We start from the raw sequence: 16937 nt of genomic DNA, 5'->3' as shown, positions 1-16937 counted from the left end.
TGCCACGTCAGCTTGAGCGCGTGAAGGATCTTGCATGAAGGAGATTGATCCTATCTACCTCGAGAATGTGTGAAGTCCCTGTAAATGGTGGAGAACGTGTGATGGGTTACAAGCCGCCATGAAAACGGTGAAGAATGAACGATGGAGAATGTCTTGAGATATGTTCAAGACTTTTGTATTCAAATGGAAAGTGTTCAATGGCCAGGATTGAACCGCCTGAATTGCTTAACCTAAATGTTTAGGGTTTAGGGTTTATGCTACCAACCTATCTATTTCCTATAAGGTCGATGTTGTGTTTCTTTCTGAAGTTGTTGGCAAATGGTGTGTGTGTATCCAAGTGAAGGGATATATGATTCTTTCCAGACTAGATGAGATAAGAGGATTGATTCCTGCATTGTGTGTGTGCAGAAGGAAGGAACTTAAGTGGATCTGCATTAGGTATTGAGTGCTATTATCAGATCATTGTAATACCTGTTGATCTTTAACCACTTCAACAGTTGGAAAATCCATTAACCGGGTAGCTTTAATCAGCTTGTTGTAAATCCTTTAACAGGTTGACTCAAACTAATTGAGTTCTTGAAATCCTCTAACAAGGTAACTTCTAATAGGGTTTAACCCTTAACCGAGTATTTAGCCATCCCTTAACCAGGTGATCCCTAACAGGATCGGTTCCTAGCAGAACCTGTTGTAACAGTCTTTAACCGAACTAGGCTACTAACAGAGCAGACTTCTAAAGAGTTCAAAAGAAGCATGTGGGTATTCATCCCCACCGTGGTTTTTCCCAGTTGGGTTTCCATGTGAAAAATATGTGTGTCATGTGTAGTATTTTTCATGTGATGATTTAAGTGATTTGTGTCTAAAGGCAAATCACACTGAGCTAGCTGTTATTATATTTCTGATTATAGCTTACCTATTCATGCATAAGGGTGAAATGGAAGTGTAGTATTAAGTTGAGTGGAAAGCTAAGTGATCAACCGGTTAATGCTTGTCACAGTTATTCTTAACTTTACCGGTTGCACTCTGTTTCAAACTGGTGTTACTGTCTGTCAGACATTTGTAGTGTTTACAGTCAAACTGGTTCGTGAGAAGATATTGTGACTGTACTGATTCACCCCCCCTCTCAGTATCGTTTTGGTACTTATTGTTCATCATTTTGGCATATGCACACTCTAATGAGACATTGTAGGTGATTGAAGGTTTTGTCATTGATGGCAACCTTACAATCCTATGGCACTGGCAAGGCATTACACCGGCAAGATAGTTCACCGGCATCAATAGATCACACTCTACACTGGCACTCAGACCACCGGCACCGGCACAGAGAAAGGAAGCATACCGGCACAGAGGCCGACATGATTTTTGATATATTATATTTTGTTTATTATTTTAAAAACTTTGTAAGCCGACTTGGCAAGTTGTAAAATGACTCTTATATATAAGAGAGAACATTTTGTAAGGGAAGTAAGCAAAAAAGGGAAGATATTAGGGAGACCTGTTATGCGAAATATAGGTAAAAGGTTTTATGTAAAGAATAGAGCAGAAACTGGTACTAGATCAGGCATTATAGATGCTATTATAAAGCAGTACAAGATATTGGATTTGTATAATCCACATTGTAAGTCAGTGAGACTTCTCTTTGAGTAGTGAGCTCTAGGCAATTGGCCTTCCTGCATGTGCAAGCCCCTCTTGTAAGTAATATTCTCTTATTGGCCAATAAGTGCATATTGTGGGTCACAAATCCCACCAAGGTTTTTCTCACACCAGGTTTCCTCGTTAAATCCTTGTGTAATGGTGTGCTTTTCATGTGGATGTTTTTAATTCTATTTATTGCATTATTTCTTGCATACCGGTATACTGTTATAATATGCTCAACATGTTTTAAGTTAAGAAATTCAATCCACCGGTTAGATACTGATTCACACCCCCCCCCCCTCTCAATATCTATGGGAATCCTAACAATTGGTATCAGAGCCTGGTCCTCTATTTTCAGAAGCCTAACAGCTTGAGGAAGATCTTGACACCGGTAGAGATGGAAAATCTGATGAAGCAACTTGAAGCAGCTTTTTCAGATTATGATACAGAGAAATTGAAAAATATCAAACTAGAAGATGATCTAAAAGCAGCTCAAGATATCATTCAAGCACTTCAAGAGAATCTTACTATTGCAAAAAACAAGAGAAGATAACTTTGTGAAAAAATGAAAAATGAGAATGATGAAAAGGAATCACTTAATGATATGATAAGCAAGCTGAAAATGGAGAACAAGACAACAAAGAATGAGATGCAGGATATGACTATGAGATTTTGTAAAGAAATTGAAGATAGGAAGAAGAATGAAGAAGAATTGATGAGAAGACTAAGTGATGCAGCAAATGAGAACACAAGACTTAGCTATGAAAATGATTTATTGAAGACAGATCTGATGCACACTCAAAATGACTCCAATGAACTGATGAGGTAGAAAGAAGTCTTAGAAAGAGAACTAGAAATTGCAAATCAACATAAAGAAAAATTCAAGAAAAGCTCAGAGAAACTTGGTAACTTGCTGAAGAATCAAAAACCTAAAGGTGACACTTCTGGAATTGGCTTTGAAGTTGGTGAAAGCTCTGGTACTGCAAACACACAGGATCATAGCAAACTAGTAAGGCAACCTAATGCTTATAAATTCAATGGAAAATGCTTTAACTGTAATAAGTATGGTCATAGAGAAAATGAATGTAGATCTAGAAATTATCAGAATATCAACACACCCACTGGTCAATGTCCAAAATGCAACAAAGTTGGTCACAACTCTGAAAATTGCAAAATGAATGCAAGATGTTATGTTTGTGGAAGATTTGGAAATTTATCTAATCAATGTAGAACACAAATCGGCATAGGTTATGGGAAAGCTATTTAGAAGAATAATGTGACTTGTTATGCATGTAACAAGATTGGGCATATTGCAAAATTCTGTAGAAGTAAAGAATCACCGGCAGACAACAAAAGTTCTAGCTTGAAAGGTAAAGAAAAATTTGAAGAGGTTAAGCAAGAATTCTCAAAACAATGGATTAGAAAAGCTAATCTAAATGTTAGGAATACTCCTCCACTGGTAGAACCAATCAATGCTTCACCGGCAGGACAGAGTGATGCTTCACCGGCAAGACAGAGTAGTGCTCCACCGGCAGGAAGTTCTTCATCAAATTGAAGAAAGTTTCCTTGAGGGTTTGGCAATCTAAAGACACATGTGCTATCATTCCCTCGGTTAGAGATGAGAAGTTGGAAATTACTTCATTACCGACAGACCATGTTAAGTGAATACTTAACCGGCATGCATTAAATATGGTAGATGGCAAATAAACACTATAAATTTGTGGTTTTGGCTCCATTTCATTTCACCGTGATTTCAAACATTTGTAGAGCGCAAAATTTGCAGAGCTAAGGAATTCCAAGAAAAGAGGCGAAGCATTTCAACCAATCAATCCATCCAAGACAGAAAAAGGTATTTATCATCATGGCATCCACCTCTACACTTGAATATATAGAAAATCCTACTGTAGCCAAGGTTATAAAATGCCCTAGGCCCGTATTTCAACTAGTTCCCGAGGTAGCAAAGAAAGATGACAATGTAGGTGCTTTCTCTCAAATACCAAAAGGAGTTGTTTATGCTGAAGACCCCAGAATTTACATTCAGTATAACATAGAGGAATTGGGAGATGAAGAGATCAAAACTATGTATAAATCTGTCATATGTGATAATTCTGAAAATGTAAAATCGGAACATAAAATCATTGAAACCTTAGGATTTACTGAAATCCTCTACATTCGTCAATTTCCCAAGGATGTGACTAGGATAGTCTTAAGCAGGGTACATGGTGAATTTTTCTAGTTAGATGCAATTCAGAAAATCACCAAGGAAGTTGTGAAAGCTGTCACAGGGTTACTGTCCACCGGTAAAAGGCTAAACAAAACCAAGAAGGTCTCAAATGACCTAGTTACTAAGCTAACTAGTGCTACATCTGATAAAAGGTCCTTAAGAGTCAATGATGTAACCGACACCAATGTAAGGTTTATCAGCATGATATTAGGGTATAAGGCAACTCATGCAAACAGACTCAATTCAGTTTCAAGTTTATGCATTAAGAGTGTTTATGACATGATCATAGATAATGTAAAGATTGATATATGTGAGTGGTTGAAGGATGAGTTAATTGACAACCTAGGCAAGATTAAGAAAGATAAGAAAGGAACTTTTAGGTTTGGAAATCCGCTAGTATGTTTGATGCTACACATAACCAAACAGGTTCCCGCTATAGGCTATAAAGTACTTGGATTTGATATACCAGTAGGAAAACAATTGACAAAACTATTCAATAATATGGGAGAAGATAAGGAAAACAATATCCATGATTACTTTCAAGCGCTTAAGGCCAAAATGAAGAAGAGAATTAGATTATCATAGAAGATTGTTGACAAATATAAGGATGATATATGTTTTGTAATCAAAAAGGATGAGATCTGGATGGAAGCAGTTATCCCAAAAACAATCTAGGTAACAGAGATGGGCTATGAGACAGATGATCCTATAATTGAGACTTATGCTAAAGCACTTTTGGAAGCTCCAAAGAACCAAAGGAAGAAGTATTTGGTAGTGCTGGGACCATAGAAAAACAAATACAATCTAAGAAGAGAGTGAAAAAGGTTGAGGCAGTTGCGAGAAGAGGCTCTAGACAGGCAAAGGCTATTAAAGAAGATGTATTAAAGCAAACCAGTATCACTGAGGATGAGCTAGGAACTCTACAGCCAGAGACTCACCTATCACCGATAGGCACTTCTTCGGAGAGTGACATGCCTGCAGCTTTCAAAAGAGTTGTAAGGAAAAGAGATCCTTCATCGGCAACCACACCCTCACCTAGGAGAACAAGACAGAAACAACAAGCAGTGAGATCTCCGGTTAAAAAGACTACACCAAAGAAGAAACTGACACCCAAGAAGAAGAAGAGAACAAAACAAAATTTGGCTCCTCTTGACATACTGTTGAATGAAATTACAAAGGAAGGGAAATTGAAGAATATAGAGAAATTGTATGACACTCTGACTGCAGATGAAAAAGAACAAGTAGAAAACAGTGTTATATTGCATATGGACATGTATAAGAAATTTTTGATGGAAGTTGTAGATGAAGTACTAGATGAACTGTTCAAAAGACTGGAAGCAAGGAGACAAGTAGTAGTAGAACTTGACAAGAAAATCAAGATAGAAAAGCTACTTGCTGTGTACCCAGTGAACTCACCTAAGAAAATTGATGATTTGATTGCTGAAGCCAACTGGTCAGTATTCTCTAATGCACACTGGCACATTGCATTAATGGTTGGAAGAGTCAATGAGGTGACTGAAGAAACAGAAAATGGATGGGATATATTCCTAGTTGAGAAAGAAAAATAGGAAGAATACAGGAACCCCAAACCAATAAAGGTATATCAGAAGGAGAGAGACAAAGGAAAAGGAAAGCTTGGTGGACCTCCGAGTATCAAAGTAAAAGACAACTTACCCCCACCTCCTTTTACATCACCGGTAACAACAACTACAGAAGATCAACCGACAGTTGAAAGTATGGATGTAGAGGATGTCAATCCTAATCTTGAAGTCTTATACACAGTAGATGTTGATACACAAAAGATCAACATTTTGGTAGACAAAGATACAACTGGTAAGACTGAGATGGCTAGTGAGCCACCGGTAGCTGAGCAAATTGATAACACACAAGAGAAACCAGCAAATGACAAAGAGCAACAAGCAAAAACTCGGACTGAGATAGTGCACCAAACAAAGCAACAAGAAGAGCAACAACAATAGCAACAGGCTTCGAAACAGGTACAGGAACAAGTTCATGAGGAACCAGTATAACCGGCAACTAGAGAAGTACACAAACCATTGCTTAAGGAAATGCAAACACAAACAGATCTACCAGAGGTTACAACAAGCTTGGTTACTTCCTCCACTGATGGAATTCAGAATGTTGGTTCCTCCTCAGCAGGCCACAAATCAACAAATGTAACTGAAGTACTTTTGGATTCAATCAAAAGGATAACAGATTGTAGTTCAAAGGCTTATAAAGATATAGATGATGCAATCCCAATTTTGAAGGTAATTGCTCCTAACTGTAATATAGACAATAAAGATTCTTTAGGACAACTTGATACTTTGTGTAAATACATCACTGAGAACACAGTGACTATTGATAAAATAAAGGAAGAGACATTGAAGGACAAGGTAGAAATTGAAAAGCAAAAATTCTTTGAAGATCAGATAAAGAAGTGTACTAGAGAATTTGACACACTTCTATCGAAACTGTGTAACTTGTTAAAGAAATACAAAACTCTGTATAAAGACACCTACAAGACAAACTTTTTTACAGTAGACATAGATAAGAAAATAAGCAAGGTACCGGATGAAATCAATAAACTTGCTGATAATTTTGTTAACTCACTTGATACATTATCAGTTTTTGAGAAAAGGATAACAAATTTTGAGGAAGAATTACTTAAATTAGAAAGAGAAAAGGAGAGAATAGTGAATAAGGCAAAGCATCTGAGACTAAAACAGAGTCCAAGATTGGACTATCTAGCATCATTGTGGAAGGAAATATCTGAGGCATTGATACAGGGACAGAAAACACCGGCAGAACATATGCAGCACGTCACCGGTACAGTTAAAAGAACAGAGACAACAATAAGAGACAGTAAGAAGTTTATGGAGAGTATAAACTTGATTTTGGTGGATCTATTTCAAATTGTAACTACCCAGTTACAAGGTTGAAACTACAAACTCTACTGACATCTTGACAACCTTTGTCATTGATGCCAAAGGGGGAGTAGTGGTATGAGAAAATTCAATATCATAGGAATCATATGCTCAGAGGGAGCACACATTTTTGGTAACATTTTTGGATACACTTTTAAAATTTCTCATGAGTGTTGCCATCAATGCCAAAGGGGGAGATTGTTGGCATATGCACACTCCAATGAGATATTGTAGGTGATTGAAGGTTTTGTCATTGATGGCAACCTTACAATCCTATGGCACAGGCAAGGCATTAAACCAGCAAGGCATTACACCGGCAAGATAGTTCACCGGCATCAATAGATCACACTCTACACCGGCACTCAAACCACCGGCACCGGCACAGAGAAAGGAAGCATACCGGCATAGAGGCCGACAGGATTTTTGATATATTATATTTTGTTTATTATTGTAAAAAACTTTGTAAGCTGACTTGGCAAGTTGTAAAATGACTCTTATATATAAGAGAGATCATTGTAGACATTTTGTAAGGGAAGTAAGCGAAAAAGGGAAGATATTAGGGAGACCTATTATGCGAAATATAGGTAAAAGGTTTTATGTTAAGAATAGAGCAGAAACCAGTACTGGATCAGGCATTATAGATGCTATTGTAAAGTAGTACAAGATATTGGATTTGTATAATCCACATTGTAAGTCAGTGAGACTTCTCTTTGAGCAATGAGCTCTAGGCAATTGGCCTTCCTGCATGTACAGGCCCCTCTTGTAAGTAATATTCTCTTATTGGCCAATAAGTGCATATTGTGGGTCACAAATCCCACCAAGTTTTTTCCCACACTGGGTTTCCTCGTTAAATCATTGTGTCATGGTGTGCTTTTCATGTGGATGCTTTTAATTCTATTTATTGCATTATTTCTTGCATACCGATATACTGTTATAATATGTTCAACATGTTTTCAGTTAAGAAATTCAATCCACTGGTTAGATATTGATTCAGCCCCCCCTCTCAGTATCTGTAGGAATCCTAACACATCATTGAGTTATCAAGGACACCATAGGACCCATAGCGACCCAATATGGTGTCATATTGTGTTTTAAGGGGTCATATGATGTCTTAAAGGGGTCATATGACACAATATGACCCACTAGGACACAATATGACCCATAACAACACAATTTGGTGTCTTAAGAGGTCATATGATGTCCTAAGAGGTCGTAGGACACAATATGACCCCTTAGCACACCACAGGACCCATAACAACCCCTTAGGACCCCTTAGGACACCATAGGACCCATAACGACCCAATATGGTGTTATAAGGGGTTGTATGTTGTCCTTAGGGGTCATATGGTTTCCTACAACCCTTTAGGACACCATATGACCCCTAATGACACCATATGGTGTCATAAGGGGTTGTATGTTGTCCTTAGGGGTCATATGGTTTCCTACAACCCTTTAGGACACCATATGACCCCTAATGACACCATATGGTGTCATAAGGGGTCGTATGTTGTCGGATGACCACTAAGGATAATATATTATCTCTCTCTCTCTCCCCCTCCCCCGATGTCTCTCTCTCTCTCCCTCTCCCTTAATCTCTCTCTCTCCCCTAATCTCTCTCTCTCTCTCTCTCTCTCTCTCTCTCTCTCTCTCTCTCTCTCTAAAATATGAGTAATAAAAATGGATATCCAATTTCTCTCATTGGCATTAATGTGGCAACAGTAAAAAAAAAAGGCGGCAACAGGAAAAAAATTTGGGACCACAAATTTATACATGAAAATTGGATATCCAATTTTTGTAAATAAAAAAGAGCCTTGTGGGCCATTTTGTGGATTCCAATGGCCCACAATCTGCATATTCTATTTCCTATCGACGATCATGGGTTTTCAGACAGGTTGAGACAAATTTGTGTTTTTGAGAGATTCTTAAAGTCAAATCTTACATTGTCAATCATTTAGGAGCATCTTTGTGGAGGTAAATGGGGAGTGGTAGTCGTCGGAAGTCTAAACGCAAAAGAAAACTTTCAAATGAACAAATTGAAGTGTACAGAGAAAGAGATAGAGAAGGTCATAGGAGGAGAAGACAAGGTATGTTAAATATTGCTAATGTTACTTCAAGTGAAGAGGAAAATGAATTTTAAAATGTGTCACAAGTTATTGAAAATGAAAAATGTAGATTTTGAAAGTGAAAATTTTGAAAATGTTGAAAATGTTGAAAGTGAAAATTTTGAAAATGTTGAAAATGTTGAAAGTGATAATGAAAATTCTCAACATGTGGAAAATTTTGACATAGGAGGTGAACATGTGGAAAATTTTGACATTAGAGGTGAAAATGTGGAAAACTTTGACATTGAAGGTGGAATTGCTCAACTAAGTGAGCCACATGTAACACCTAATTACTTTAGAAATGAAGACCCTCTCATGGATGAAAGACCAATTCCAAATCCAAGACCTTCAAGAACCCCAAAATAGTTACTTGAAATCGATGAGAACATTATTGTGAATCTTGAAGGCAAGAGGTCAACAAGAACCATTCAGTTGTGGGCTACACAACTTTCAACCAAAATTTTAGCAATAAGACATTGACCGAGCAATGCCAACTCTTTGTTCAATTGCTAAAGATGAGACCATTGCTAAACAAATTGAACATTCGTATGAATAAGAAGATGGAGAGAAATTCTATTATTGCCAAAAATCTATTTGACGCTCTCAATTCTATTGGAAAGAATACCAAAGAAAGAGATAAGAGAGCCGCTAGCAAAGTGATTACAACCTCCTTAGTAAGCCATCAATTCAGGAAGGCTCATCAAATGAGACAAACTTGTGTTTATTTTAACATAAACCGTAAAATTTTGGATAGAGCACTTGCACGAAGACAAAGACTTGATGATCCACTTCAACAAGATACATGGGCTTTTGGTGGGAGGCTTCCACGTGTTGATAGAAAGTTGACTGACAAAGTGAAGGAGGAGATTCAACAATTTTGGCACTCTAGTTCTAGAGTGTCACCAATGTAAAGGATGTTTTGAAATTAAGAATCGACAACCGAGACTGCACATGGCATCCCAAACATTTTTTGGAATCAAGTGAAACAATTTTCTACAAAAAAAATTATGAAGTACATCCAAATTTGCAAATATCACAAAGGGCCTTTGAATCTTTGAAGCCATTTTATTGTGTTCCTCTTAAGATTCGTAATACTTGTTGTTGCAAGTACCATGTGGAGTTTTCAATGTACCATGAACTTTTATGTCATATTCATTCTACAGCATACTAATGAGATGTTGCAAGAGTGTGGTGCAATGCTATTTCCGAGATCATCAAGAGACTTGCAAGATCTATTTTTATGCCCTGAGATGATGGTTGCTATTTCTATAGAAATGATTTTTTGAATGAGAAGTGCTCAGAATGTGGTGGGTTGTCAAAGTTTGTTTCATGTTTTCATGGGGGCAGCGAGCACAAGTTTGGAAAGAATTATGTTGAGAAAAAAAGATATGAGATAGTGAAATATACTTTGAAGAGTGGAGGTGAAGGTTCTAGATGCGAATTAGTCTCAAGAGAAGTGAGTATTGTTGATTTTATTTTGGAGTTTAAGGAAAATATTTTCTACAAGTATGCAAGGCACACCCATAGGTCTCAGTGGTTGGATATATAGTTCAAGATGTGTAAGAACTCTTTCCCGATTGGAACTATTTTATCGGTGGTTGATTTTGCAGAGAACTATACATTGCAGCCACAGAATGTGGTACAGTCTCAGTACTACAATTCAATCCATATTGCTATTTTTATTCACATTACATATAGACATGCTTCTGATAGTACAGAAGAGGACAGGAAGATAGTCAGGGACTATCATTTTTATATGAGTGATGATAGATCACACTCCTCCGAGTATGTGCAACATTATTTCAAGAATTTTTTTGAGTTCTTGCATGAGAAAGATATTGCAATTGATCAACATATCATATGGTCAAATAACTATACGGGTCAATTCAAGAATGTCTGTATGTTTTATTGGTTGAGTAGAATGCATGTAGAGAGGCGTATACCTCATATTTGGTGTTTTTTTGAGGCAGGGCATGGGAAGGGGGAGCATGATGGAGCAAGTGCATGTTTGAAGAGAGCTCTAGTTAAGGAGCAATTGAGTATTTCAGGTGTAAATTTCTTTGATGCACATTCTATTGTTGATTGGTGTAGTTCAACATTGTCACATGGAGGTACTCTTGATTCAACAGTGACCAGATTCTTTTGGTTGGTTGAGGAGGGCACAGTGGGAGATAGATTGGATTGTCAAACAATTAACGATGCATTCATTTCTCAGCTCAGATGCAAGTACATGGACCATTTGGACATAACCATTGGCTTATTTTTGTCAAAGCTGTGTTTGGTGTGATTGGGGCAAGCCAAGTGATTGGGTTGATACATGGGTTCCCCAATGCCTAACTCATTTATCTCAAACAATATCCTTGTCAACTGATGACATAGAAAGTTCACTTGAGTATGACCGTCTATCAGATCTTGTACATCTAGGACATGTTTTTGCAGTTGTTGCACCACAAGAGAATGAAGAGAGAACAGAATATTGGTTGGCACGATGTGTATAGGGAAAACAGAAGCTAACACAACCAGTGACAGATGATGACGGGCTCACATATCCTACAGGTTCAGTTGTTGTTGTGGGAACTTGGTTGTGAACATAAATTATTAGAAAGAATGTCATACCTTCATTTGAAGACTATGAGAGACACAAAACCATTATAATGTATTCACACCTTATTATAGCTACAAATCTCAATTTGTTGAAGCATCAAGCAAAACCGAAGACCAAACAGCTATGGACAGTGACTACTACTGATCATGAAGCAATATTGGATACTCTTAAGCAAAGAGATGACCCTTCAGGCATACTTGAGTAGTAGGCCTTTAATGGTGCCTTATTTTTTTATCATGCATTTCATTTCAAACAATGATCATTAAACCTTAATGTTCAAGTTTGTTATGTGTATATTATGGATGTGTTCAAAATGCAGGTCTATTGATGAACGCTTTTTTTTGGAAACACGGTTTTTGCATGCACATAGCGGGTACACTCGATATAATTGGAAGGGACGTATTTTTGCAACATGACTTATTATCATGCATTTGATGAGCTTTACAATTTATGTTATTAGACAACACTATTTCGCAATTTTTGATGATATAATTATCACAAAACCTTTATGCTCATGTAGGTCTTTTTTGATGATATACAACAGTATCACATTATGATTTTTGCGTCAACATAGTGGGTTCTATTGATATAATTTGAAGGGACGTATTTTTAAGGTATATAATCCCACATTTTCATTTATTATCATGCATTTCAGTTGAAGTTATTATCATAAAGCCTTTATGTTCATCCATGCATTTTATGGGTAGACTAACAATTCTTAAAAATACAGGTTCATGCTAGATCATTCGTTGTTGACAAGACCCTCTCTTGGTGATGGTACATATTCCGTTGTGCGTTAATGAGATTAAATTTTGTGCATAAACATTAAGTCAAGTGAATGTATTACTATTTAGAAATTACCATATCTACCATCGTCTTCAACCATGTAGAGAAATGCAGTGAGAAGGGCTTTAATCAACATGTGTCTTTCTTCAAAGTTATGCTTGTATACTTTGCAGAGAAACTGATAAGTTTCATAATTATACAATCTTGTATGTCTTAAAAATGTTTCAAATGATCTATTTGTAATTTTACAAACTAATTTGTATTAAGTGTTATAATTTGTTTCTTGTAGCACATTCATTCCACATAAAAAGGTCACTTATTTTGGTCTTCATTTATATGCAGGCATTGTTGTACGTAAGCTTTTCTCTTAGGACATGAGGATGTTTGATTCAGATGAAGTGGGATGTTGTATTTGAATATGGATGTGAATTGATGTAACTTTGTTATGATGATATACAATGTCCATGAGCAAATTGGTTTAGTTATATTGACGATATACAATGTATATGTACATGAGTACATTGGTGTAGTTGTATCGATAATGAAAAAAAATCATGTTTGCATATCCCTTCATGGATATCACATGCAAGCGTAATGGTAATTATGTGTATACAATACATGGAAATATTGATGATCATTATGTGTCTACAGTGTAATGCTTGTTTATCTATATTTTTCATTGAACAAGTTAGCGCCACGAATTCTGAGATAGGATTTTTTAGGGACCCCTCTCATGGCCTCGTAGGTTTAAACGGATCGTTCATAGGTGCCACGGATTTCAAGTTAGGTCCCGTCAAAGTTTCACAATTTTTAGCACTTAGGGTGCTCAAGGGACGACGTCGGAAGGGTATGACCCCGAGTGTTTGACCGGGTGGGGGGAGAAAATAGGAGCATGCATATGGTAATAATTCCTAACCTAACATGTTGGAGCTGACGGTTCATTATCACAACGAGCAGAACGAGAAATTGGCCATGCAACAACATTTAATTGAATGAGAATGACGATTTTTTTGCCAATCGAAAAAATGTTTCCCTAATAAAACCATGGGGAAACTTGAAAAATTGAGATATGATTTTGTAGGGAACCCTCTCGTGGCCTTGTAGGTTCAAATGGACCATTTGCAGGTGCCACAGATTCTTAGTTAGGGCCTGTTAAAGTTTGACAATTTTTAGCACTTAGGATGCTCAAGGGACGACGTCGATAGGGTATGACCCCAAGCGTTCAACCGAGTGGGGGGGGAAAATAGGAGAATGCATAGGGTAATAATTCCTAAATGGACATTTCAGAGCTGACGATTCGTTATCACGATGAGCAGAACGAGAAATTGGCCATGCGACAACATTCGATTGAATGAGACTGGCGATTTTTTCGCCAACTGAAAAAATGTTGCCCTAATAAAACCATAGGGAAACTTGAAAAACTGAGATAGGATTTTGTAGGGACCCATCTCATGGCACCGTATGTTAAAATGGACCATTCACAGGTGCCACAGATTCTGAGTTAGGGCCCGTCAAAGTTTGACATTTTTTAGCACTTAGGGTGCTCAAGGGACGATGTCGGTAGGGTATGACCCCGAGCGTTCGACCAAGTGGGGGGAAAAAATAGGAGCATGCATAGGGTAATAATAACTAAATGGACATGCTAGAGCTGACGGATCAGTATCATGATGAGCAGAACGAGAAATTGGCCACGCGATAACATTCAATTGAATGAGACTGCTAATTTTTCGCCAGCCAAAAAATTGTTGCCCTAATGAAACCGTAGAAAAAATTGAAAAACTAAGATAGGATTTTGTAGGGACCCCTCTCGTGGCCCTATAGGTTCAAATGGATCATTCAAGGTGCCACGAGTTCTGAGTTAGGTCTCGTCAAAGTTTGACAATTTTTAGCACTTAGGGTGCTCAAGGGACGACGTCGGTAGGGTATGACCGGGAGTGTTTGAACGAGTGGGGAGAAAAATAGGATCATGCATAGGTTAATAATGCCTAACTAGACATGTCAGAGCCAACAGTTCATTATCACGATGAGAAGAACGAGAAATTGGCCACACAACAACATTCAATTGAATGAGACTGACGATTTTTTCGCCAACCAAAAAAATGTTGCCCTAATAAAACTGTAGGGAAACTTGAAAAACCAAGATAGGATTTTGTAGGGACCCCTCTCATGGATCCATAGGTTTAAACAGATCATTTGTAGGTGCCACATATTTGGAGTTAGGGCCCATCAAAGTTTGGCATTTTTTAGCACTTAGGGTGCTCAAGGGACGATGTCGGTAGGGTATGACCCCGAGAATTCAAATGAGTGGGGGGGGAAAATAGGAGCATTAATAGGGTAATAATGCCTAACTAGACATGTCGGAGCTGATGGTTCGTTACCACGATGAGCAGAATGAGAAATTTGCCACGCGACAACATTCGATTGAATGAGACTAACAATTTTTTCGCCAACCGAAAAAATGTTGCCCTAGTAAAACCGTAGGGAAACTTGAAAAACCAAGATAGGATTTTATAGGGACCCCTCTCATGGCCCCATACATTCAAATGAATCATTAGTAGGTGCCATGGATTTCAAGTCAGGACCCATCAAAGTTTGAAAATTTTTAGCACTTAGGGTGCTCAAAGGACGTCGATAGGGTATAACCCCGAGCATTTGACCAAGTGGACGGGAAAAATAGGAGCATGCATAGGGTAATAATTCCTAACTAGACATGTCAGGGCCGATGGTTAATTATCACGATGAGAAGAATGAGAAATTGGCCACGTGACAACATTCGATTGAATGAGACTGAAGATTTTTTCACCAACCGAAAAAATGCTTCCCTAATAAAACTGTAGGGAAACTTGAAAAAATGAGATAGGCTTTTGTAGGGACCCCTCTCATGGCCCCATAGGTTCAAGTGGATCATTAGCAGGTGCCACACAATCCGAGTTAGGTCTCATCAAAGTTTGACAATTTTTAGCACTTAGGGTGCTCAAGGGACGACGTCGGTAGGGTATGATCCCGAGCGTTCGACCGAGTGGGGGGGTAAAATAGGAGAATGCATAGGGTAATAATGCCTAACTGGACATGTCAGAGCTGAAGGTTTGTTATCACAACCAGCAGAATGAGAAATTGGCCACGTGACAACATTCGATTGAATAAGATTGATGATTTTTTCACCAACCAAAAAAATGTTGCCCTAATAAAACTGTAGGGAAACTTGAAAAATTGAGATAGGCTTTTGTAGGGACCCCTCTCGTGGCCCCGTAGGTTCCAATGGATCGTTAGCAGGTGTCATGGATTCCGAGTTAGGGCCCGTGAAAGTTTGACAATTTTTAGCACTTAGGGTGCTCAATGGACGACGCCGGTAGGGTATAAACCTGAGCGTTCGACTCAGTGGGGGGGCAAAATAGGAGCATGCATAGGGTAATAATGAATTGTATCAAGTATTGTTCATTAAATGAATTGTATTGTATTGTTTATTAAATGAATTGTATTGTTCATGAACTAGATTATTCATTAAATGAATTGTATTGTATTGTTTATTAAATGAATTGTATTGTTCATGAACTAGATTATTCATTAAATGAATTGTATTGTATTGTTCATTATACAAACAACACTTAAAATGAAATAAAATGAATTGTATTGTTCATCAAATAACCATTATTAACCATTGTTAATTATTGGAATGAAGATTACAGATTTCCATGATAACACCATGCACAGATGAGCAACAATTTATATGATTGAATATCAACTTCTGTATATATAAAAATGTCAAATGATTACAAATGTATGTCCATACACAAATATGGCATAAACGCCAACTCAAAAAAAATGTATGTCTATATACGTGAATGTATGTCCATATACAAAATATACATGCCAACTAGACATGTAAGCATCCCAAAACTATCTATAACATCCTAATTTGTTGATGGATCATCAAAATCGATCCTCTTTGCCACACTACTCGGCTCTGAAGGATCCTGCACAAAAAAAAAAAAAAACCACGATTAATATTAGTTATATTATATAATTCACATTTGAAAAGTTAACATAAAAATGAACTATAATTGAACTATTCATGTTTACCTCATCTCCACATTTTCTCTTTGGCTTTGCAGGACTCTTGATGTATGTCTTCGGTAGAGGAGGTATGTTTTCAGTATTTTCATACACAACCTTAATATGTTCACAAACATGACATTGATACAAGTTAGCATATAATTGTCACTGATAATAACAAATTATATCTACTAAACACAAAATAAAATAAACACACATGTACTCAAGGAATCTCTTCTTCTTCTTCTTCTTCATCTTCAGGTATACTGGGTGTAGTCAACAAGGATGTGAAGCCAAGAATTCTTTGTACATATACACAACAAGTCTATGAAACTATCAATCTATGTCTAGACGTGTATAACCACTATAAGTTATTTAAACTATTCATTCAATCATATTTGCATTCAATTACCTTTCCCTTGTCTCCAACTACACTACTAGATCCTAAATCACACTGCCCCGCACTCGTGTTGCTTGTGCCCTACAAGAGTAAAATAAGATATGCATGCAAGTTACTACATAGTCTAATTAATACCAATATAAATGATGAGCATGTATGTACAATAAAATACAAACGACTAGGTACAATAATATATGTACCGTCAAGC

Source organism: Cryptomeria japonica, chromosome 8, assembly GCF_030272615.1.
Source record: "Cryptomeria japonica chromosome 8, Sugi_1.0, whole genome shotgun sequence".
Lineage (NCBI taxonomy): Eukaryota > Viridiplantae > Streptophyta > Pinopsida > Cupressales > Cupressaceae > Cryptomeria > Cryptomeria japonica.
Note: the sequence above shows the minus strand (reverse complement) of the source record.